Raw genomic sequence first — 24781 nt, forward strand, 5'->3', positions numbered from 1 at the left:
CATAGGGTGTAAAGACACATTGGAGCTGTGATTTTTAAACTTTTTTCAAAGTTGCTTGCATTATACTATTTTAGATGCATTGGAGCAACACAAAATTGGCTGTGACAGTGTTTTCACTATCCAAAGAAAGATTGATTTCAGTGGTGCATTTATCATAGTGATTGTGATATAAACAGCAGAGTATTAAAATGGTTCAAAAGTCTTATTTGTACTGCAGATTTACTAAGCATTGGTACCTTTTAATTTCATGTGTAATAACATTTTTTATATTTTACCCTCTGACCCATAACAGCACCTCTGAAGAGATCGCCCACCTGCAGGACAGGAAACCTGATTTTATAAAAATAAAATAAAAATAAACACACCTTCACAGCCCTAGTTCAGGTTTCCTGTCCTCTGGTTGAGATAGTCTGTGAAAATCTGAGTGCCTCCAGCTTGGACACACTGCAGGGCAGCAGATCCCCTAGCGTCAGACCTTGTTGTTTTTCCTTGGGGGTCTTCTGATAGCTGCTCTCAAAAAAGCCTGATGCTGTCAGTCTGGGGCAATTCCTCCCTGCTTCCCTTTCTTGAGGAATATGCTTTCCCTTGTACCACATTCTGCCGCATGTTGTGTCCTAGGTGGCCGAATTGTTTGACATGACAGATGTCAGAATGCCGTTCTAGTCAGTGTGCAGCTTCTTCTCCGGTGGAGGTGACGTAGACATCTCAGGAAATTGCTGTCCTGGCAGCCCACTTGGGGAGCAAGGGCCTGCAGCATGACCGTAGCCAAAGTCCTGTTCCAGGTAGTCAGTGTATTTAAGCTGATAACCATCATAGCTTCTTCACCTGCAAAGTTCCCATGATGTTTGAACCAGCAAAAGAAGCAGCTTAGGTACACTAAGAATCCAACCTCGGAGTCCAAATCAGATAATGATGCATCGGAGAGATAAAACAGACACAGACAAGTTCTTCAGTAGCTCATGTGATATTCCATGTAGAATGACTACCTGTTCGGTTTATTTATACAAAAACAATCATTAACTCTCTTTCTTCTAGCCCGAATTATACAGGTTAAACTACTTAACCCTTTGGTTACTTTCATAAACCCCTCTTTTGTTTATGCTTATATCATTTGGCCTACAGCAGATATGGATGCCTCACAGAGGTACTTCTGCCCCAGCCAGGTTCTAGCTTGTACAGGGAGGCTTCACCAACCATCTTCACTCCATTCCCCCGTCAGAGCACTGGACCCGCTTTGTCATCTATCCCATTTGCACAGAGTCTCATTCAGTACTCTTTTGTCCCATCCGTATAAATTCATAGATCAGGAGTTCTGGCCTGTGGGTAACAGTTTTTGCCACTTTAGACATACATGTAGGCAATTTACTTATGGCCAATGCAGCTGATTTGAAGGCGAGATATAACTGTAATAAGACTATAAGCAGCTGGGCGGTGACGTGGTAATCCAGAGATCCATCCACCTATCCCACTAAACCAGTTCGCTGCGTTCATAGATGAGTGTCCCTTGTCCCCCCCCCCCTCCCCCACCATGAATCTTCTTTTTCTTGGTGTTTCTGGAGCCACCTTTTCCTTATTTCATCTACTCTTTGGATCTCTGCTTTTATTTGCATGTTGCCTTTCGGATCTATATAATGACAACACGTGGGACCCATTATCTGGCACATTCCACCTTGTGCAGCAGTGAGATACAACATTCCTTTACATTACCAAATAATTAAGCAAGCTTTCTATATTATATGCATTCTTAAACATACAAGTGTTAAAGTAAAATCAGGTGCATACTGGCCAAACAGTAGCTAATTTTCATTTACAACTAGTTCTATCCCTTAACTTAAGTGCCATCACATTGACCCTTTTCCAATTTCCTGTAGTCTCTTGCCTACAGTCTACACATCCTTGGGTTCACTCTTTTGGTAATATTGGCCAATCACCAATGGTCAAAAACATGCCTCACTATTGGAAGAGGGACGCTATCATTTGTCCCCTTATTGTCCCATTCATCTTTAAATTTTTCATTTAGGGTTGAGGCACGGGGCGTCATCAGGCACTGCTTGCAGTGGCTGGCATGGACCCATATCTGTTTTCCCTCGGGCTTTACTGAAGTGGCCATGTTATGGCCCGTCAAACCTTGGCTCGGTACTTTCCTTCACGAGTCTTTTGAGGACGACCTAATCTCCAGGTAATATTGTGTGTGTACCGTTTTTGGAGTTCGGGTCTGGAATGGAGGAAAATACACGTTTATGCACATGTTGTAAATGCTTCTATAAGGACCCGACATACTGGGTAAGATCCATATGCATTGCCTGTAACTGCTGAGGGAAGTACAAGCCTGTCTTGGGGAAACTTCCAAACAAAATTTCATAGGGACTAAGGATCAACTTACAGTTAGGCGTTGCCTGGACTGAGTTCATAGCAAGGGGAAGGGATTCCGTCCAGGGATTCCCTGTCTTTTCCTTTGCCTTTCTGTATCCCCAACTTTAGGGTACCATTCATTCTTTCTACCTTAGCACTGCTCTGGGGGTGGTAGGGAGTGTGGAAAGCCTGTTCTATTCCATGACCTCCTTCATAATTTCTCCAGTAAAATGGGTTCCCCTGTCACTTTCTTTGGTCTTGGGGACTTCATATCTACACACAACTTCACTGAGAATTTTCTTGGCTGTGTTCTTTGCAGTGGGGGAAGATTCTGGCCGGGCTTTAGGCCAGCCTGAGAACTGGTCTACGCATACGAGCACATATTCATACACAACTACCTTGAGTAGTTGTATGTATCCGATCTGCAGTCGCTGGAACGGGTAATCTGGCCGGGATGCGCTTTTTATAGGTACCTTTGCTATTTTACCTATGTTATGCCATGCACATATCATGCAGGCTGCTACAAACCTAGTGGTGCATTATTCAATCCAGGGGCAAGACAATTTGCTGATACCTGGCTGCATATGAACTCGTTGGAGAGGTGCGTTCACTGGTGTGCCAGGTGTGTCATCATTGGGTATAGAGCCCTGTGGAGACATAACTTAGTCCCTACAGCCCAGAGGCCATCCTCTTTCAGGGCAGCCCCTTTCTCTTGCCATTGGTGCTTCTCCACCTTGTCTAATTGTGCCTGGAGGCCCTTCAACACCTGGAGGTCCACTCCTGTCACTAGCAGGTGGGTGAAAGTGCTAACCCCTCCTCCACCGTCCACAGGCAGCATTTTCGCTGCTTTGGCAGCATCATCAGCCCCTCTTTTACCTACTGCCCTAGCCGTGTTCTCTTTGGTGTGGGCTTGCACTTTTATTACGGCTTCCTGGCTGGGTTCTAACAGGGCCTGTAATAGTTTGACAACGGCTCTTGCATTCCTAATGGCTTACCCGATGATCTAACAAAATCCCTACTACGCCAGATGACCCCATAATCGTGGGCGATGCCAAAAGCCAGAGTTTGTGTAAATGTTGGCCGTCTTTCCTTTTGCCAGGTTACAAGCCTCAGCGAGTGCCTCCAGCTCTGCTTCTTGTGCAGAACAAGAAGGTGGGAGTTTTCTCTGGATAATTACCTCATGTATCGTGACTACCGCGTATCCTGTCTTGTAGGTGCTTTCATGGTGGAATCGGGTCTCATACACATTTTGAACACCAACCCCCCCCCCCCCCCCCCCAGCTCTGAGTTTTTTAACTCAACAGAATTATGTGATGTCTCACTGAGATGTAACTGATCAGTTTTGTCACTACATCCCCTCTTTGTAGAAGTAATGTAGCAGGGTTCAAAACTGAACATGTCGGTACAGTGAGGTCGAATTTCTGCCTCTCTATCTGGGGACAAATGTTTGACCACCTGAGATATGCAATGGCTTAGAAAAAGGACTTTTTCCTGACAAAATAAATTTTGTATGTCTTTCACTTTCAGGCACCTCGGATACACCATACCTATACACCGTTTCATTAAGGCATTGGTGGTTACCACAGCATATCCACTTTAAGATATGCATCAGGAATTGCATCTGTACATACGTTTTCAAGACCCTACATCTCACCCTTTATTCATTTTAAGCAATCATGGGGAGGGTCCGAATTTTCAATATCTGTATGTTCTATCTTTTAATTATTTTCCTCCCATACTTTTGGACCCAGCGGAAGCAATGTGTTCAAGACACTGCAATGTTAGATTAGTACATGTGAAAATGCAACGATGGAGACATTGTATTTAGGGAGTCTAGTCTAGCACCACCACTGGTGAAGACACCTCATTCCTGGCGCTGCTTTTACAGCAGTCCACATTTGTAATCCATCTTTCATGCAGACAAATACTTAGACCCTATTTACACGACCGGGATTCCCGGCCGCGTGACAGACGTTTTTTGAACGGCTGTCACACGGTCGCAGTAGGAGCAATAGACCTCAAATGGGGGCTATTCACACGGCCAATTTTTTATTTTTTTTTGACGACCCGGTAAACTGTGCCATAAAAAAATGGTGCTTTCCCTATTTTTGGCCATTCTCCCGGCCGTACGGCTCCCATAGAAGTCTATGGGGCCGTGTAAAGCACGGCTGTCACTCGGATGTGATCCAAGTGACAACCAAACTTTCTGCCGGTCGTTCGCTCTCTTCTCCTCCTCACAGTGCGAAGTGCATAGGAGGAGGAGAAGGGTTTTTTTTTTTTTTGCTCCCTGTAGGAGCGGTATCCCCAATTCCCGGCCACAGCGTTGCCGAATCTGTGGCCGGGGATTCTGCTTCAGGAGAAGTCCCTGACTTTACTGTCCATATATGTACAGTGAAGTCAGGAACTTCTCCTGGAATGGTCCCCTACAGTGACGCTATCTACAGAAAGGTAGGGGGGTGCCATCTATGGTGGGGGCGTGCTATGTAAAAGGGTGCTGTGTAGAACTACCTACAGGTGGGCTGTGTGGCATTACCTACTGGTGGGCTGTGTGGCATTGCCTACAGGGGGGGCTGTGTGGCACTGCCTACAGGGGGGGCTGTGTGGCACTGCCTACAGGGGGGGCTGTGTGGCACTGCCTACAGGGGGGGCTGTGTGGCACTACCTACAGGGGGGCTGTGGCAGTATCTACAGAGTAGTGTGTGGCAAAAAATTTACAAATTAAATTCATCCATTTTTAGAATGGACTGGGGAAAAAACAGATGCAAAACTTGTCAAAATCGGCCGTTAAAAACAGAAACATGGCCCGGAACGGAGGGAAAACGACCGTGAAAATCGGACCAAAACGGCCGTTTTTATCGGCCGACACTTGGACCCTGTGGTGTGAATAGAGCCTTAGGCGGGATTCACACGACCGGGTCCCGCCCGAGCCCAGTAAAATCGGCCATTTTTCCCGGCCAGTTTGCATTATTTTTGCATCCGGGCCTGGCAGATCTGGACAGTGACATCGGCGGCAACTCCTGAAGGGGAATCCCCATGTGTTCGGGGATTCCGCTTCAGGAGTTTCCCCTGATGTTACTGCCCAGATATGGACAGAGACATCAAGTGCTCTGTCCAGGAGCGGAATCCCCGAATACACTGGGATTCCGCTCCTTCAGGGAGCTAAAATGGAGCTAGCACATAGCAGAGCGGGGAGATACCTCCCTGCTCTGCTATAGTGGCGTCGCTACAGTAGTAGCAGCCGCAGCAGCAGCTGCTAGCGGCGCCATGGAAGGTGTCGCCGGGCCAGGACGCTTTTAAAACGAACAGGGGAAGGGAGCCAGCGCAGTGCTCCCTTCCACCTGCTGTACACCCCGGCCCTGCCACACTGTACAGCCATTCGTCCAAATGGCATAAACTCCTCCTCCTCACATGCACTCTGCGCTGTGAGGAGGAGGAGATAGAGCGCAAGCGACGGAAAACCCGGCCATCACTCGGGACACATTCCGGTGATGGCCGTGTATTACCCGGCCCCATAGACTTCTATGGGAGCCGGGCGGCCGGGTACCCGGCCGAAAATAGAGCATGTCCTACTTTTTGATGGCCGGTTTTCCCGGCCGTCAAAAAAATCGGTCGTGTGAATAGCACCATTAGGGGTCTATTATTCCTAATGCAGCCGGGTGCCGGCCGATTTATGAACGGCTGGCACCCGGCCGGGAAACCCTGTCGCGTGAATGAGGCCTAAGTCTGAGCTGCTTGTAGTATTTCACTATCAGCATGTGGAGCCATGATGAGATAATGGTTGAGACTATATCATAGCTTTGTCCTTCAGTCACAAGAAAGAGATCCCCTCAGTATTGTGTGTTACAGAGGGCGGCACGAAGAACATCAGTGTGGAGATCAGACACACTTACCGTTCACATTACTTCTGATAATCCCATATACTCTAATCAGTGCCTCTTGCCTCACAACTTCCTCTCAGCCCCATTCTTTTAGAACTATGAGTCTCAGCAAGACACAATGCTGAAAGAAATGAAGACTGTTGTCTTTATAATTCTGAATCCTAGCTTTACACAGCTTAAGGCCCCATGCACACGACCGTAAAAACTCCAGTAATTATGGGCCGTAATTACGGGCCCATAGACTTCTATTGGCCACGGGTACCTCCCCGTATGCTTATGGGAAGGTGCCCGTGCCGTTGAAAAAGATAGAACATGTCCTATTTCAGGCAGTAATTACGGCACGGGCAGCCCATAGAAGTCTATGGGGCTCCCGTAATTACGGGTGACTACGTGTGTGCACCTGTAATGTTGCTAGGTGACTTCCGTAAATAGTCACTGTCCAGGGTGCTGAAAGAGTTAAACGGTCGGCATTAACTGTTTCAGCACCCTGGACAGTGGCTACCGATCACAATATAGATAAAGCTGTAAAAAAAAAAGGACGTTCATACTTACCCAGAACTCCCTGCTTCTTCCTCCAGTCCGGCCTCCTGGGATAACGTTACAGCCCATGTGACCGCTGCAGCCAATCACAGGCCAATCACTGGCTGCAGCGGTCACATGGACTGCCGCGTCATCCAGGGAGGTCGGACTGGATGTCATGAGGTACGCGTCACCAAGACAACGGCCGGGTAAGTGTGAATTTATTTTACTTTTATTACGGAAAGGGCTGTCCATTCTCTCTATCCTGCACTGATAGAGAGAAGGCTGCCGATTTAGTGCAGTGCAATTTTGCAGCCAAAAACGTGCCCGTAAATAGCGGTGGAATACTGGTGACACCGGACCCGTATTTACGGGCACGGGTCCGTAAATACTGATGCAATACGGGTCGAATACGTGTAACCAAGGACCCGTATTTACGCCAGTATTTACGGGTGGACAAAAATACGCTCGTGTGCACGAGGCCTAACTTAGTTATTTAAACCTTATAGATAAGGTACATTAAAAAGCCAGCCTATTTACACAAACTTGTACTTATATTCTGGTGACAGAGCCTCTTTAAGTGCCCTATCTCCTACATAATCTGATTGGCGCTGTAATGTAGATAACAGCAGTGGTTTTTATTTTGATAAAGGATAATTTTTTTATCAAGTTATGAGCAATTTTGCTAATTTAGTTTCTTAATGACCAACTGGGCGTGTTTGTACTTTTGACCAAGTGGGCGATGTACAGAGGAGTGTATGGCGCTGACCAATCAGTGACCAATCAGCGTCATACACTTCTCATTGTTCCAGCCCAGCATGATCCACAGCACAGTGTGATTGTGCAGTGAAAGAAGCTGGGCTGGAACAATGAGAAGTGTATGACGCTGATTGGTCAGCATCCTACACTCCTCTGTACAATGCCCAGTTGGTCAAAAGTAAAAACACGCCTAGTTGTCTATTAAGAAACTAATTGGCATAAATCTAAAATTGCTCATAACTTGCTCAAAAATTATCGTTTTTCAAAATAAAAACCACTGTTATGTACATTACAGCGCCAATCATATTATGTAGGAGATTGTCACCAGATTGTCAGCAGTGTTTTTTATTTAGAAAAACTATCTCTATTTTCACCAAGTTATGAGCGATTTTAGCTTTATGCTAATTACTTTCTTAATGGACAACTGGGCGAGTGTATGACGATAACTAATCAGTGTCATACACTTCTCTCCATTCATTTAATCAGCACATAGTGACCCTGCGTTGTTCACTATGTGCTGTCACATACTCGCTCATTAACGTTACTGAAGTCTCTTGACAGTGAATAGACATTCCTTCCAGCCAGGACGGGATGTCTATTCACAATCCCGACACTTCGGTAACGTTTGTGTGGTACTTACAGCACAGCAAGCGTAATCTCGCTAAGCTGTCCTTTACAGCGTGATCTCGCGCCCATCTCATTATGTAGGAGATAGGGCATTTATAATCTAGTGACAGAGCCTCTTTAAATTCAGTGTTCAAGCGCTTTTTTACACCCTAAAATAACGAACAGTTCAATTAGTTCAGTAGAAACACAAAATGTTCTCAATCTGGATCGAAACATCAAACAGTACAGCTGGTTAGGAGTGGAGAGCATGCAGTACAGATCTAAAAATCAATCTTATACTGTGTCTCCCACCCCATCAGTCATGCAATACCTGCTCAGTTTGTAAAGTTTGTAAGCTTTGACACACACACACACACACACACACACACACACACACACACACACACACACACACACACACGTCTGCATCATACTTCTCGTCATAATCCACATTACTCACTGCAAACTTCCTAACTGTATTAGTCTTCGTCATCACTAGTACAGTCACTCTTCTTGTCAAAATCTATGCCTGTATACATATACTATTCATATCAACTTCCTTGTAACCACATTGATCAACATTCATTAACCCAACATGTCCGGAAGTAGTCATCTTACTGTACGGCCGCGGCTTCCGGTCCACAAGAAAATGGCGCAGGATGTCGCTCGGCCGAAGACCTTCCATTTGGACTGTGTGTGGGCGACGCATGCGCCGTTCCCACACAGACCGCGTACACCATAGTGAATGCGAACGGCTCCCGTTCGCATTCTCTATGGATATGTATGTGCCGTATTCCATCTCTGTATGTGTCGTTAATCGACACATACAGAGATTTAAAAAAATGGCAGCCCCCATAGTGAAGAAAAAGTTAGAAAAAAAAAAAAAAAAGTAAAACACAAATAAATACAATTTATTTTAATAAAACACAAAGCAAATTGATATATAAAAAAAATAAAAATTTGCGACACCCTTCCTTTAACATTCTGTCACAACCATCTACTGCCTCATTTCCTTCTCTACTGGCAAGTAGATCAACTGCTAGATGTCCACCGTCCCTCGGACGGTGTTTACTTGAAGAACTGCCCATTTGGAGTTCTTCTTAATACTAGTTCCCAGAACTTGGATTTCTAGTCAGTACTTTTTATAGTCTTTTCATTCTCTCTAAAACAACAAAGCGGTAGGATATATCTACTGGCCACTATATTAACCGCTAGATGACCACCGTCCCCCGGACGGTGTCTACTTGAAGTACTACCCTTTTGGAGTTGTTCTTTACTACCAGTTGCCTAGAAAGTGGAATTAATGTCACTTTCTATCCAGTAGTTTTTATAGTCTTACAATAGGGCTGACATAGAAACAGCCTCCAAACAAGACAAATACAGACACACACAGTTAAGGGTTACAAGAGACAAATTGTGATCGCAGGCTGTTACATTCATACAGTTACGCAGCCTGGAGTCAATGGGACCCAGGCACGAGTGATGGGTGAAACTATTTGTAAGAATCAAAGGTTCTTACTTACTGTGGTTTTGTAGTTTCACCAATCCTTCATTTAGCAGTGATTGTCCGGTTAAACTGGCCCGTTGTGGGTCCCGGGTTTCAGCAACAATGAAATGTCGGAGTAGCCTGGGTTTGAGAGAGCTAAAGATACTCTAAGAATCCAACCTCAGAGCCCAAATCAGATAACAATGAATTGGAGAGATGACAAAGACAAGTTCTTCAGTATCGCATGTGACATTCTCTGTAGAATGATGCCCTGTTCAGTTTATTTATACAGGACAAGATGCCAAAGAGAGAGAACCAACAAAATCCAATAGAAAACGGACACAATTACAAATATAGCCTCGTTGCAGAGGTAGCTTAACTAATTAGGTTTAAGATCATTTATGGTTTATACATACATGTTAGTTGAACAAAGAAGGAACCTGTCGAGCACGCCCTGTGTCCCCACCTTTGGAAATAAACAAGTTAAACTGAACTTGAACCCCTTAATGACCAGCCTATTTTAAACCTTAATGACCAAGCTATATTTTAAGTTTTTCCATCGTCACATTCCAAGAGCTATAACTTTTTTATTTTTGCGTTGACATAGCTGTATAAGGTCTTGTTTTTGCGGGACAAGTTGTATTTTTTAATAGAACCATTTTGGGGTACATATAATTTATTGATTAACTTTTTTTTGGGGAGGAATAGAAAAAAAACTTAAACTTTGCCACTCTTTTTTGCGTCCTAAATCTACGCCGTCTACCATGTGGTATAAATAACACACTAACTTTATTTAGCGGGTTGTTATGATTTCAACTATACCAAATTTGTATTGATTTTTTTATGTTTTACACAGTAAAAACACATTTTCCAGTACATCCCTCATGGCAGCACTACAGGAGGTTGCCCTATTGACCTCTGTAGGGACAGGAAGACAGAGAGGTTAAAAGGCCCCTCCCACCACCCCTTGCCAGTGTTCTTCCTGTCCCCACAGGGTCAGGAGCAGAGAGACGTCGCTCCTGTATTGTGCAGGAAAAGAAACTCGGGCAGGGGGCAAGATCGGGGGGTCCGTGCACTCCCCCTTCTCTTCCCCCTAAAGCCCAGGCTAACACCCCTCGAATGAGGGGTCCCTTAGCTCCCACCTTGAGACACCTATCGGAGGAATCCTAGGCAGGGTTCGGGTAGTGTGTGGGGGCTGGGGATTCCCAAGCAGGCTTCGGCCTGGCCGCGGACCAGGCGGGGACCGGCAGCTCCATAGATGTGGACGCACCGGCAGGGATCCTCGCTGCGCCGCATAGCAAGCCTCAGTCGCCGGCTATGGCGGCTGCACTACAAGGAAAGACGAATAGCCGACCGGAAATGACGTCAGGCTACTTCCGGTCCGCGGCCATCTTGGAAGGCGGGAAATTCAAAACGCCCGCATTTAAAGGGACACGCACGGGTATGTAGTTAGAGCTGATAACTCTAACTTGGATTATTTTCGTGGATTGCATATTGCATTGCCTGTTACCTGTCGCGGTATGGAACTTCCTCGTCCTGATGAATCTCCAGATATGTCCCAGGGTCACGTGAGTCTCACCCTTGGGGTAAGGGTTATGACTCCTTATGTATGTACACCATACTTTACCTACCTTCTGTTTTCTCTAGGATAAAGATTCCTCTCAGAGACAAACTGATAAAAAGAAGGTTAAAAAATGTGCGACTTGTGCAAAAAAATTGCCAGAATCACATAGGAAACAATTGTGTCAGGATTGTATTGCAAAAATACTAAAGGAGGAACAACCAACGTTCATGTCCGAACTTAGGGCTATGATTCGTGAAGAAGTGGGTCAGTCAGTAGCCTCCCTCGCCCCTCCTCAAGAAACTCCCTCCCACTCCTGGGCAAAAAGACCACGGATGGAAGTGGATCAAAAATATTGTCCTCCCTCTCAGGGGTCTGACTCGGAGTAGGAGTGTTATTACCTATCAGAGGGTGAGTTAGAAGAAGGAGAGGAACTCTTGCCTTCAACTTCTTCCACTCAAGAGAAAAAAAAATTTCTTCTCTTCCGAGATGTCTGATACCTTAATTCAAGCAATATGGGAAACCATGGATATTCCCGAAGAAGACCAACCACATACCATCCAGGATGAGATGTTTGGAGGTCTAACGGAAAAGAAAACAAAGGTTTTTCCGGTAAACGAAAACCTCAAAAGAATGGTGGCAACTGAATGGGAAGATTCAGAAAAAAGGCTCTTCATTTCAAGAGATTTTAAAAACGGACTTCTCTTTGATCCAGAAGACACTAAACCTTGGGATGAGATGCCAAAAGTAGATGTCCCAGTAGCCAGGGTTGCTAAAAAACCCGCAATCCCATTTGACGATTCCTCTCAGTTGAAGGACGCCATGGACCGAAAGGCAGAGGGGCTACTGAAAAGAGCGTGGGAATCTTCCTCTGCTTTGATCTCGACTAATATCGCGGCCACATCAGTAGCAAGAGCAATGTTTATATGGTTAAACCAGCTGGAGACCCATTTGATGATGAAAAATGGCAACCAGATTCTTGGTAGACGCTTCAGCGGAATCTATTCGATTTGCTGCCAGGAATGGGGCTCTCTCAAATGCTGCTAGAAGAGCATTATGGCTCAAAATGTGGTCAGGAAATACGAAGTCCAAGAACAAATTGTGTTCTATCCCGTTTACAGGGTCTCTGATGTTCGGTCCTCTCCTCGATAACATGCTGGAGAATGCAGCAGATAGAAAAAAGGGGTTTCCTGAAGAGAAACCAAAAACCCCCTCAGTTTGGGAGGTTTCGCCAACAGAGGGATCCTACCTTACAGAACTACAGCGGGAAAGGGAAGTCCGGTCACTGGAGTTACCCCAAAGGAAAAAGGGGTCGAGGATATCTCCTTAAACCCAAATAATTAATTCCAGCCCTCAAAGCAATGACGCCAAGAGAATAGGAGGAAGACTCCTACAATTTTATCCCAAATGGTCGAGTATAACCCAGAACTCCTGGGTTCTAAAGATCATAGAAGAAGGGTACAAAATAGAATTTTCCTCCATTCCTCCAGAGAAATTTCTTATAACCCAGTACCAAGCAAAAGACCTTCATCAGATCCTTATCCAGGACGTCCAGAAACTACTCAAATTGAGAGCCATTTCTCCAGTTCCCCACAACGAAATATGCAAAGGCCACTATTCAAAAATCTTCTTAGTCAAAAAACCAAACGGTTCCTACAGGACAATAATCAACTTGAAGGTCCTGAACAAATGGGTGATATATCGAAAATTCAAGATGGAGTCTATCAAATCGAATATTCCTCTAATAAGGGAAGAGGCATCAATGTGTACGATCGATTTAAAGGATGCGTATTATCACGTTCCTATCCACCCCGCGTACCAGAGATTCCTCAGATTCGCAATTCAGGACGGTCCTTCCATTCTCCACTTCCAGTTTGTCTGCCTCCCTTTCGGCATTTCCTCCGCCCCCAGAATTTTTACAAAAATATACCATATCTAGACGACTTTTTGTTGACGGCAGATACTCTGTCTATCTTAGACAGTCATCGGTCACAGGTTCTTTCCCTACTACAGGAATTGGGATGGATAATCAACTTTCAGAAGTCGAGTCTTCCTCCCCAAAAACAGAAGGTCTTCTTAGGAGTACTGCTAGACTCCTCCCTTCAACATTCCTTCCTCCCAAGAGAGAAACAAATACTCCTACTGGCAGAAGTAAGGAAATTTTGGGGGAAAGACGCCTGTTCCATAAGGGAATGTATGCGGATGTTGGGAATGATGACATCTTGCATCCAATCTATTCCATGGAGCCAATTTCACTCCAGACCCTTACAGAATCTGATCTTGTCCCAGTGGGATCGAAAACAGAACTCCCTGAATTCAAGAATTCTAATTTCCGAGACTGTGAAATCATCCCTCCTGTGGTGGCTCTGCACAAACAACATAGACAAGGGAGTCCCCTGGAGAACTTCTCCTTATGTAGTGATTACCACAGATGCCAGCAAACACGGCTGGGGGTCGGTAATCCAAGACCAGCACTTTCAGGGCCTGTTCAAATGAAGATGATGTCCTCAAACTTCAGAGAACTAAAAGCCGTATGGGAGACACTTATAAGAGCTTCACCCATCATAAAAGGGAAGCATATAAGAATTTTATCGGACAACACGACAGCGGTGTCCTTTCTTCGCCATCAAGGGGGAACAAGACACACGCTTCTTCAGGCCCCCTCTACACAAATTTTCAGTTGGGCAGAAGAAAATGTCCTATCAGTCTCTGCAGTCCACCTAAAAGGCTCAGAGAACCTATCAGCAGATTTCCTGAGTCGGGAAAAAATAGACCCTGGAGAATAGTCCCTAAACAGGGAAGTCTTTCTGTCCTTAACCCGAAGGTGGGGTTATCCACAAATAGACCTGTTTGCCACGAGGAAAAACTCCCAAGTAGAGACATTCTTCTCCCTAAATCTCAGACAACCCATTGGGAGTAGATGCATTGTCCCAACCCTGGGGCAAGGATCTGGCCTATGCCTTTCCTCCGTTTCCTCTAATACCAATGGTATTAAGAAAAATCCAGGAAGATTTGACAAAGCTCATCATTATTCTTCCCTATTGGCCAAAAAGAAGTTGGTTTCCAATTGTAAAATACCTAGCGTTGGAAGACCCTATCATGCTCCCAATCAGAAAGAATCTTCTCTCCCAGGGTCCCTTATTCCTTCAGGGAATAGAAACTCTGAAATTATCAGCCTGGATCCCGAAAGGCAGATCTTGAGGAACCACAGTCTGTCAGATGAGGTAATTTCAACTATCTTATCAAGTCATAAAAAAGTTACCTCAAAAATCTATCAAAAAATTTGGAAGAAATTCTGTTCCTGGTATGGAGACCCAGGACCAGACCCCTTTTCTCCCAACATTGCGAAAATTTAAGATTTTTTACAATCGGGATTCAAAAAAGGGCTTAGTCCTAGTACCTTAAAAGTACAGATTTCAGCCTTAGGAAATTTTTTTAATACTCCCCTGGCTGAATATCGGTGGATCAGAAGATTCACTCAAGCGGTCTCTAAACTGAAACCTTCCCTAAAGAAATCCGTTCCTACCTGGGATTTGAATGTGGTGTTAACGACTCTTTGTGTGCCCCCCTTTGAGCCGCTCGACACAATTAGTATGCACTTTTTAACTCTAAAAGCTGCATTCTTAGTCGCTATTACTTCAGCAAGAACGATTGGAGAAATCCAATCTGTCAGTCATAGAACCGTACCTAAAAGTACAAGAGGATAAGATCATCCTAAAGCTGGTTCCCTCCTTTATTCCAAAGGTATCTACTGCTTTCCATAGAGAACAAGAAATAATTCTACCTTCCTTTTATCCAGATCCAAAAAACCAACAAGAAGAAAAATTCCATTGCCTGGATGTCAGGCGAACAATTCTTCAGTATCTGGATAGAACCTCGTCCTGGAGACCAGATAAAAATCTATTTGTCCTGTTTGGGGGAAAGAATAGAGGAAAGCCTCAAAAAGCTCTCTAGCGAGATGGGTAAAAACCCCCATACAAGAAGCCTACAAGTCCCAAGGACTATGTGCCCCCGAAGGCATCAGAGCCCATTCAACGAGGGCAGTTTCGGCATCCTGGGCAGAAAGAAGAGAAGCCTCTATGGACCAAATCTGCAGAGCTGCCACTTGGTCAAACCATCATACCTTTTGCAAACATTATAGGCTCGATGTCCTGTCCGATACGGATTTAAGTTTTGGATGGAAAGTCCTTCAATCCATAGTCCCACCCTGAGCATTATAATCTGGTATTGCTCCTGTAGTGCGGTCATGAGGGATGTACTGGAAAATAGCAATTGGACCTACCGGTAATTGTATTTCCAGGAATCCATCATGACAGCACTCTTACATTCCCTCCCTTATTGAATTCTGATTTGTGCAATTAACATGTCAGTTATTATCCCTAGAAATAAAATAGGGTTGCATCCATCCTGGTGTAGTAATTGAAAAACACTGGCAAGGGGTGATGGGAGGGGCCTTTTAACCTCTGTCTTCCTGTCCCTACAGAGGTCAATAGGGCAACCTCCTGTAGTGCTGTCATGATGGTTTCCTGGAAATACAATTACCGGTAGGTCTAATTGCTATTTTTTTTTCAAAATAATTTTAATTTGTGTCTCCATATTTGAAGAGCCATAACGTTTTTTGTTTTTTTTTTCTGCCGATGCAGCTGTATGAAGACTTTTTTTTGCGGGATGACTTTTATTTTTTTTATTGGTGCAATTTTGGAGTAGATGCGACTTTTTAATCACTTTTTATCAAAAAATTTTTATGGCAGGATTCACAGAAAACAGCAATTTTTGCATTGTTTTTTATTTTCTTTTTTACAGCGTTCACCGTGCAGGTTAAATAATGCGATGGCTTTATAGTTGGGGTTGTTACGGACACGGCGATACCAAATATGTGTAACTTTTTTACTTTATTTTGTTTTTTTTAATAATAAAGCATTTTGTAAGGGGAAAAGGTGGGTTTTTCATTTTTTTATTCACTTTTTTTTTTAATTAACTTTATTAAACTTTTTTTTAACTTTTTTACTAGTACCACTAGGGGACTTTACTATGCGATCGTCCCATCTCTTTTATAATACCCTGCAATACTTTGGTATTGCAGTGTATTACTGCCTGTCCATTTAAAACATGGCATGACCTAGCAGGCATTCACTACAGGCAGACCTGGGTGCCATGTTTAGGCCCCCGGCTGCCATAGAAAACATCACACCCGGCGATCTTATTGCCAGGTGCCGGTGCGATGAGAGAGGGAGCTCCCTCCCTCCAAAACCACTCAGATGCGGAGCTCACTATTGAGTGCCGCATCTGAGGGGTTAAATGGGTGAGATCGATACTGATATCGATCTCACCCGTTAGAGCAAGGATGCTGAGAGCAGGGAGAGTTAACGGCTCCCTGCTCTGTTTATTTATTCTGATGCAGCGCAGTGAAAAGGCGTATGCGTACGAATAAAGCCCATTAGTGGCCGCCGTGAAAAGGCGTATTGGTGGTCACGAATGGGTTAAACTTTCCTGGGGGTTTTACAGACCACTTACACAAAAACAATCATTATCTCTTTATCTCATTCTTATAGTCCAAATTATATGGGATAATCTACTTAATCTTTCCATTACTTTCATACACTGAAGGCTGTGATTTGACCAGTTTCTCCAGTCTGGTGTTTCTTGAATTATGTGAATAGTTATCCACCACAAACGAGTGGTAGGACAATATTTTTTCTAATTTTATCATTTTAAATTGTGTTTTTAGGGCTCTAAAGAAGGGCCTAGGAATAGGAGAGAATAGATTAATAAGAAATGTGCTGAGTGTAAAAAGAAAATAGCAATATCGTATTCTAAATCTTTGTCACTCATGCTTAAATAAGGTAATTGCTGAAGAATCCTCTAGTCTACGTTCCAGTATTAATGAAATGGCTCGTACCAAGGTAAAGAATTTCCTTAAAACATCTCAAGAGCCAGAAAGATATGCCCCGTACCTCTTCTAACAGCACAAGATTTTCACACATGTCTTCCAATGACAACAAGTTAGAGGAGGAAGAAGGAGAATGACATTCCAGTTCTGACAACCTCTGACGATGACACGAGGGGAAAAAACCCTCTTTGCTGCTTAAAACTATCCGTGCGGCCATGAATATTGAAGATACTAAAGAGCCCCGTGCTGTGCAGAACGTTTAGTTTGTGGGACTGGGACCTAGGAAACATAGAACATTCTCTATACATAAGTGTTGCTAGTTTATTAAAGAGAGAATGTAAATACCCAAAGATAATTTTTTGTACCTAAGATCCTTAAAGGAAGTATTCTTTTGAATAGGAAAATTCCAAATATTGGGATGGAGCCCCTAGACTAGTTGACCCTGTCACCAAGTAGTCTGGAAAAAGTTCCCTAACATTTGAAGATCTAGGATCCTTCGCAGATCCCATAGACCAGATTACCATGAAAAAAAACATGGGAGACCTCAGCTGCTGCCTTGAAACTGGGTACTGCCGCCACTTGTGTGGCTTGTTCGCTTAGAATCTGGATTTCTTAGTTAAAGATGCATGTCAGAGATAATACCCCTAGATATTGGATCCTTTCTTCCATCCCAGTTTTCGCTAAGGCTGTTGACTTTTTAGCTGATGCCTCTGTGGAGTCTGTTAGGTTGACTGCTAAAACCCTGGCACTTAACAATTCAGCCAGAAGAGGGTCAAAAGGATCAGATTTTAAGAAATCTAAATTCCCCATAAAAAGCAAAGGCTTTTTGTTGAATCCTCAAAATGAATCCAGCAAAAATGACGCCAGACGTTGCTTTGGAGGTTGTTTGCCTCTTTTTCATCAATAATTGGAATAAATTATCTTAAAGAAGCTCTGTCACCAGATTATAAATGCCCTATTTCCTACATAAGTTAAAATTTTGATTTTCATTTTTACGGACGAATTCCACTAAATTCAGAAAAAAACTTGTGGGGTTAAAATGCTCACTATACCCCTTGATAAATTCCTTGAGGGGTATAGTTTGCCAAATGGTGTCTTTTTGGGGGTGTTTCCACTATTTTGGCCCCACAAGACCACTTCAAACCTGACATGGTGCCTAAAATATATTCTAATAAAAAGGAGGCCCCAAAATCCTCTAGGTGCTCCTTTGCTTCTGAGGCCTGCGCTTTAGTACATTACCACACTGGAGCCACATGTGGGATATTTCTAAAAACTGCAGAATCTGGGCAAGAAATATTGATAAAGAAAACTGGGAGGAATCCTCCGGCTCACCTACAACTCGTCTCAATCAAGACTACACCCGGATCCTGCGCGACGGCACACGGCAAGGCAATAGAGGAAAAAAAGGATTGATCCAGCGCTTATGGAAGATATTAAAAGGAAGCAATGTTCCAAGTTTATTTTCCAAGATTAAAACTATTCTCAAAGTGCATGGGGGTGGTGATAATAGCCTACGCGTTTCGGACAATGCACTTTTCCTTATTCATGGCTCGTGTCTGATGCTACTGCAACCAATCAAGTTTATATCCGATTAGAAAGAAGATTAATTATGTTACACCTGAAATGGGGCAGAATTTCTCAAGGACCAGAACATTATCTGTACAAGGTAGTACAGTTACATAGCTTCTTAACTACAGGGTGGGCCATTTATATGGATACACCTAAATAAAATGGGAATGGTTGGTGATATTAGCTTCCTGTTTGTGGCACATTAGTATATGGGAGGGGCGAAACTTTTCAAGCTGGGTGTTGACCATGGCGGCTATTTTGAAGTCGGCCATTTTGTATCCATCTTTCATTTTTTCAATGGGAAGAGGGTCATGTGACACATCAAACTTATCGAGAATTTCACAAGAAAAACAGTGGTGTGCTTGGTTTTAACGTTACTTTATTCTTTCATGAGTTATTTACAAGTTTCTGTCCACTTATAAAATGTGTTCAAAGTGCCGCCCATTGTGTTGGATTGTCAATGCAACCCTCTTCTCCCACTCTTCACACACTGATAGCAACACCGCAGAAGAAATGCTAGCACAGGCTTCCAATATCCGTAGTTTCAGTTGCTGCACATCTCGTATCTTCACAGCATAGACAATTGCCTTCAGATGACCCCAAAGATAAAAGTCTAAGGGGGTCAGATCGGGAGACCTAGGGGGCCATTCAACTGGCCCACGATGACCAATCCACTTTCCAGGAAACTGTTCATCTAGGAATGCTCGGACCTGACACCCATAATGTGGTGGTGCACCATCTTGCTGGAAAAACTCAGGGCATGTTCCAGCTTCAGTGCATAAAGAGGGAAACACATCATCATGTAGCAATTTCAGATATCCCGTGGCCTTGAGGTTTCCATTGATGAAGAATGGCCCCACTATCTTTGTACCCCATATACCACACCATACCATCAATTTTTGTGTTCCAACAGTCTTGGAGGGATCTATCCAATGTGGGTTAGTGTCAGACCAATAGCAGTGGTTTTGTTTGTTAACTTCACCATTCACATAAAAGTTTGCCTCATCACTGAACAAAATGTTCTGTGTAAACTGAAGGTCCTGTTCCAATTTTTGTTTTGCCCATTCTGCAAATTCAGTGCGCCGATCTGGGTCATCCTCGTTGAGATGCTGCAGCAGCTGGAGTTTGTAAGGGTGCCATTTGTGAGTAGCTAATATCCGCCGAAGAGATGTTCGACTGATGCCACTCTCCAGTGACATGCGGCGAGTGCTACGCTGTGGGCTCTTGCTGAATGAAGCTAGGACAGCCACTGATGTTTCTTTATTAGTGACAGTTTTCATCCGTCCACATTTGGGCAAATCCAACACTGAACCAGTTTCACGAAACGTGGCAAGCAGTTTGCAAACTGTAGCATGGGAGATGGGTGGTCTCGTAGGGTGTCTTGCATTGAAATCTGCTGCAATGACCCGGGTACTGCGTTCACCAGACATCAACACAATTTCTATCCGCTCCTCACGTGTTAACCTCTGCGACATGTCAATGGCTGTAAACAAAGAGATGCTTGTAAATAACTCATGAAAGAATAAAGTAACGTTAAAACCAAGCACACCATTGTTTTTCTTGTAAAATTCTAGATAAGTTTGATGTCACATGACCCTCTTCCCATTGAAAAAACTAAAGTTGGATACAAAATGTCCGACTTCAAAATGGTCGCCATGGTCAACACCCAGCTTGAAAAGTTTCCCCCCTCCCATATACTAATGTGCCACAAACAGGAAGTTAATATCACCAACCATTCCCATTTTATTTAGGTGTATCCATATAAATGGCCGACCCTGTATATCAAAATCTGTACTGATTATGAAAAATATAATATATACATATATTATACAGATATACATGTATGTTCGAATTCTAATATATATTCTATGTGGCCCAAATTGAATGTTTATATATCGAATACATTAACCCCTTCAGGACGAATCCGATTTTTCAAATCTGACATGTGTCCCTTTATGTGGTAATAACTCCGGAATGCTTTTGCCTATCCAAGTGATTCTGAGATTGTTTTCTCGTGACATATTGTACTTTATGTTAGGGAAAAAATTTGGTCGATAAATTCAATATTTATTTGTAAAAAACACCAAGATTTGAAGAAAATGTGCAAAAATTAGCATTTTTCTAAATTTAAATGTATCTGCTTGTAAAACAGATAGTAATACCACACAAAATAGTCACTAGTTAACATTTCCCATATGTCTACTTTAGTATGGCATCGTTTTTTGAACATCCTTTTATTTTTCTAGGACGTTGCAAGACTTAGAACTTTAGCAGCGATTTCTCATATTTTCAAGAAAATTTAAAAAGGCGATTTTTACAAGGACCAGTTCAGTTCTGAAGTGGCTTTGAGGGCCTTATGTATTAGAAAGTCCCTATAAATCACCCTATTTTGAAAACTGCACCCTTCAAAGTTTTCAAAACAGCATTCAGAAAGTGTTTTAACCCTTTAGGCGTTTCACAGGAATTAAAGCAAGGTTTTACCCGAGAAATTTAACTTCTCATTTATTGCCCAGATTCTGCAGTTTTTAGAAATATCCCACATGTGGCCCTAGTGCGCTAATTTACTGAAATACAGGCCTCAGAAGCAAATTAGCACCTAGTGGATTTTGGGGCCTCCTTTTTTTTAGCATATATTTTAGGTACCATGTCAGGTTTGAAGAGGTCTTGTGGGGCCAAAACAATAAAGACACCCCCAAAAGTGACCTCATTGTGGAAACTACACCCCTCATGGAATTTATCTAGGGGTATAGTTAGCATTTTGAACCCACAGTTTTTTTGCTAAATTTATTTGAATTAGTATGTGAAGATGAAAATCTACTTTTTTTCTGAAAAAACTTAGACATTTTTTATTTTTTCAAGAAATAAAAGAGAAAAAACACCCCAACATATGTAAAGCAATTTCTCTTGATTATAGCAATACCCCATATGTGGTAATAAACTGCTGTTTGGACCCACAGCAGGACTCAGAAGGGAAGGAGCACCATTTGGATTTTGAAATTCTGATTTTGCTAGAATAGTTTTCAGTGCCGTGTCGCGTTTGAAATGCACTGGAGGGAACAAAATAGTGGAAACCCCCGGAAAGTGACCCCATTTTGGAAACTACGCTCATCAAGGAATTTTTCTAGGGGTAAAGTTAGTATTTTGACCCCACAGTTATTTTGCTGAATTCATTGGAATTATTCTGTAAAGGTAAAAATCTACTTTTTTTCGGGGAAAAAAGGTAGCCATTTTTAATTTTTACAAGGAATAAAGGAGAAAAAGCACCCCAACATTTGTAAAACAATTTCTCCCGATTACGGTGTGAAGGATGGAGTGGACAGAAGTTAATGTTTATAATAATTTTCTTTCTTTAATAAAATATAGACTATAGAGTTGTGTACATAATTGTGATGAAGCAATAGTAATAGGATTAGATAAGTATACGTGGCAAGATGGCCCCTGAACAGGGACTACGCACTAATAAAATAACAAGTCACTTCCTGGTATGAACAAACTATGAACTATGAAGACATATCTAAAGGACCAGATAATGGTGAACCTATCCAAGGATGACACAAAGTAACAAGAGGCTTACAGTGATACGTGCTTTTATAAAAGTGTGATAACATGTACCCACCCCCAGGAGAAAGGGGATATAGAACAAATGTGTGTAATAAATCAGTGACGCCTGATGCTGAGTGAGGAGCTTTATACCAGACTCTGTGTGGTGTGATTCCTTTCGTACGAACTCAGCGTATTATCCCTGCCGGTTGAGACTGATTAGTACCCGAACATTTTGGCGCCCAACGTGGGGCCACACTCGAGGGATAAGCCGTGTCCATGATCGACGACCCCCAGACGCCTCAACATCGAATCGCCAGCCACGCTCCCAGGAAGTCTGATCAGCTTCAAATAAAACACGGTAAGGTTAAGTTCATTTTTATGAATATTGGCTCTTATCCGTGTGGGAGAGTGAGCAGGTGATAAGATACCGAGGTATTTGGAGTCGATCCCGGCCACACTCTCAGCGACAGAGAGTTAACCCGCTGTGTGGCTCCAAGAATCATAGTATAGATAGTCGCGTCTCACCGGCATAGGTGATAAGTATAAGTGTAATAATTTAATTCGTCGCAGGGTATAGTTTGATACCATTAAGACGACAGAGACAAATAGTCGCAGGGTATAGTTTGATACCATTAAGACGACAGGTGTAAGTGTAATAATTTAATTCGTCGCAGGGTATAGTTTGATACCATTAAGACGACAGAGACAAATAGTCGCAGGGTATAGTTTGATACCATTAAGACGACAGGTGTAAGTGTAATAATTTAATTAGTCGCAGGGTATAGTTTGATACCATTAAGACGACAGAGTTTTGTGTTCAGAAACATCGAGAATAAGGTTTCATTCTCAGGACGGTGTTAAATATAGAACAGTATGTTTAATGTGTTTAAAAAAAAAAAAAAAAAAGACAGGCAAAGGAATGTGGTTCATTAACCGCAAAAGAGATAGTAGAAAAAAGAGAAGGCAAGAAGAATGTAGAAAATAGTAAGAAAGTTATGCACATATGTGGCATATTTATAGATGGAAGAATGGGCTGCAGCTCTTAGGGAAAACAAGGGAAGATTAAGTGACGAAGGAAAGTTAGATGAAGCATTAGCTTGGCAAAGAACAGCCATAGCCATAACTAAAGACAAGTTTACTGAGCAAGAAATACGAGACAGAAAGGGTAAAATCATCAAATATGTGTATTACAAAGAACGTGTCCAGCCACCGCCCTATAATGGCGACGGTGGAATTCTAACTTCGTGGGAGTGTCCCAGTTGTGGTCAACAGAACCCGCCCCAAGTTGAATATTGTGTATCATGTCACTTTCCACGCCCCGATCCTCCCATATATGCCACGCCTTCGGCACCACTCCCCGCCCCAGGAGGCCATCTTGGTACACCTAAACCTGTTGTTCCGTTATATCCGGTACTCACACAAGAAGGTGGATTTTATAAGCCCCCTCCGGAGGATGTGGCCACGCCCGGCCCAACCAAATCAGTATGAAATAATCACCTTGTTAATTTTGTCATTTGTAGTGTTTTTTCTATTTACAGAAGTTCCAGTCTAGTTCACTGATGAAACAACACGTCATCATAATATAGACATTAACGTAGATAATTCCTGTACAATGGTGTGATAAATGATTGCAGATACGTATGTTGTTTTGCCGGCATTGAAAGTGTTAAGATTGTGAGAAGTTGTGAGAAATGAGTGTGTGACCTCCCTCCCTCCTTCCCCCCTAAAGTGTGCTGTGTTTGGGAGGAGGAGGAGGGGGGCTGACTGGGTGCAGTCTGCAGGGCTGATGAGACAAAGGGATTTCAATATGCACTGCTGAGATATATATATATCAGTAATGTCTACAAACCTAAATACATTTCTTCTCTTTTGCGCAAGCGCTGTTGGTTATAAAAGTTACGATATTTATGTGTTATGATGTGATCAGATTTCATGTGTTTTGATGTTAATTCAGATGTATTAAACTACAGATACTGTGAGACACGGGGGTTTGAAAATGTATGTGCCCCCACCGTTCCCTATTTTTATATACAGTTTATTGGTTTGCAGTAATTAATGTGATCAGAGATAATATTTTCTGTTTTATTGAATAACTAACTACAATTGTTCTATTTTTGATTTCATATAGAAATTATGTCATTGTAAAGATCAAATGTATTTTGTCAGGAAAAAGTCATTTTTGTTTCAGGCTGTTGTACATTACAGGGGGTTAAATTAGTGTTATGTTGAGATGTAGTTTTGAACTCTGCTACATCACTCTCGCAGAGTCCACAAAGGGGGGAAGGGTGAAGGAACTGATCAGGTACAATTTTGGTTTATGTGTAAGAGACCATCCCCCTCCAGCAAAGTTACACAGGAGGCGATGTGACATCACTCACACGAGTCTTTATGGATTTAGATGAGGGAGAAGGCAAAACAAAACTTGTCTGGACATTGTTAATTTGATGTAAAATTTTTAGGGATGTTTTATTTTTATTTGTTTTTGTATGAATCAAGTATTTGCAGAACCTGATAAAAGTGAGATTCTCAAAGTATTCTGGATTATCAGCTGAATGAGGAGGAGTTGTGTTTGGTAGCGGCTTGTGACACCAATCCATGGAGTACCTCTACGCAAGCAT

The sequence above is a fragment of the Rhinoderma darwinii genome, chromosome 8, assembly GCF_050947455.1.
Source record: "Rhinoderma darwinii isolate aRhiDar2 chromosome 8, aRhiDar2.hap1, whole genome shotgun sequence".
NCBI classification, from domain to species: Eukaryota; Metazoa; Chordata; class Amphibia; order Anura; family Rhinodermatidae; genus Rhinoderma; species Rhinoderma darwinii.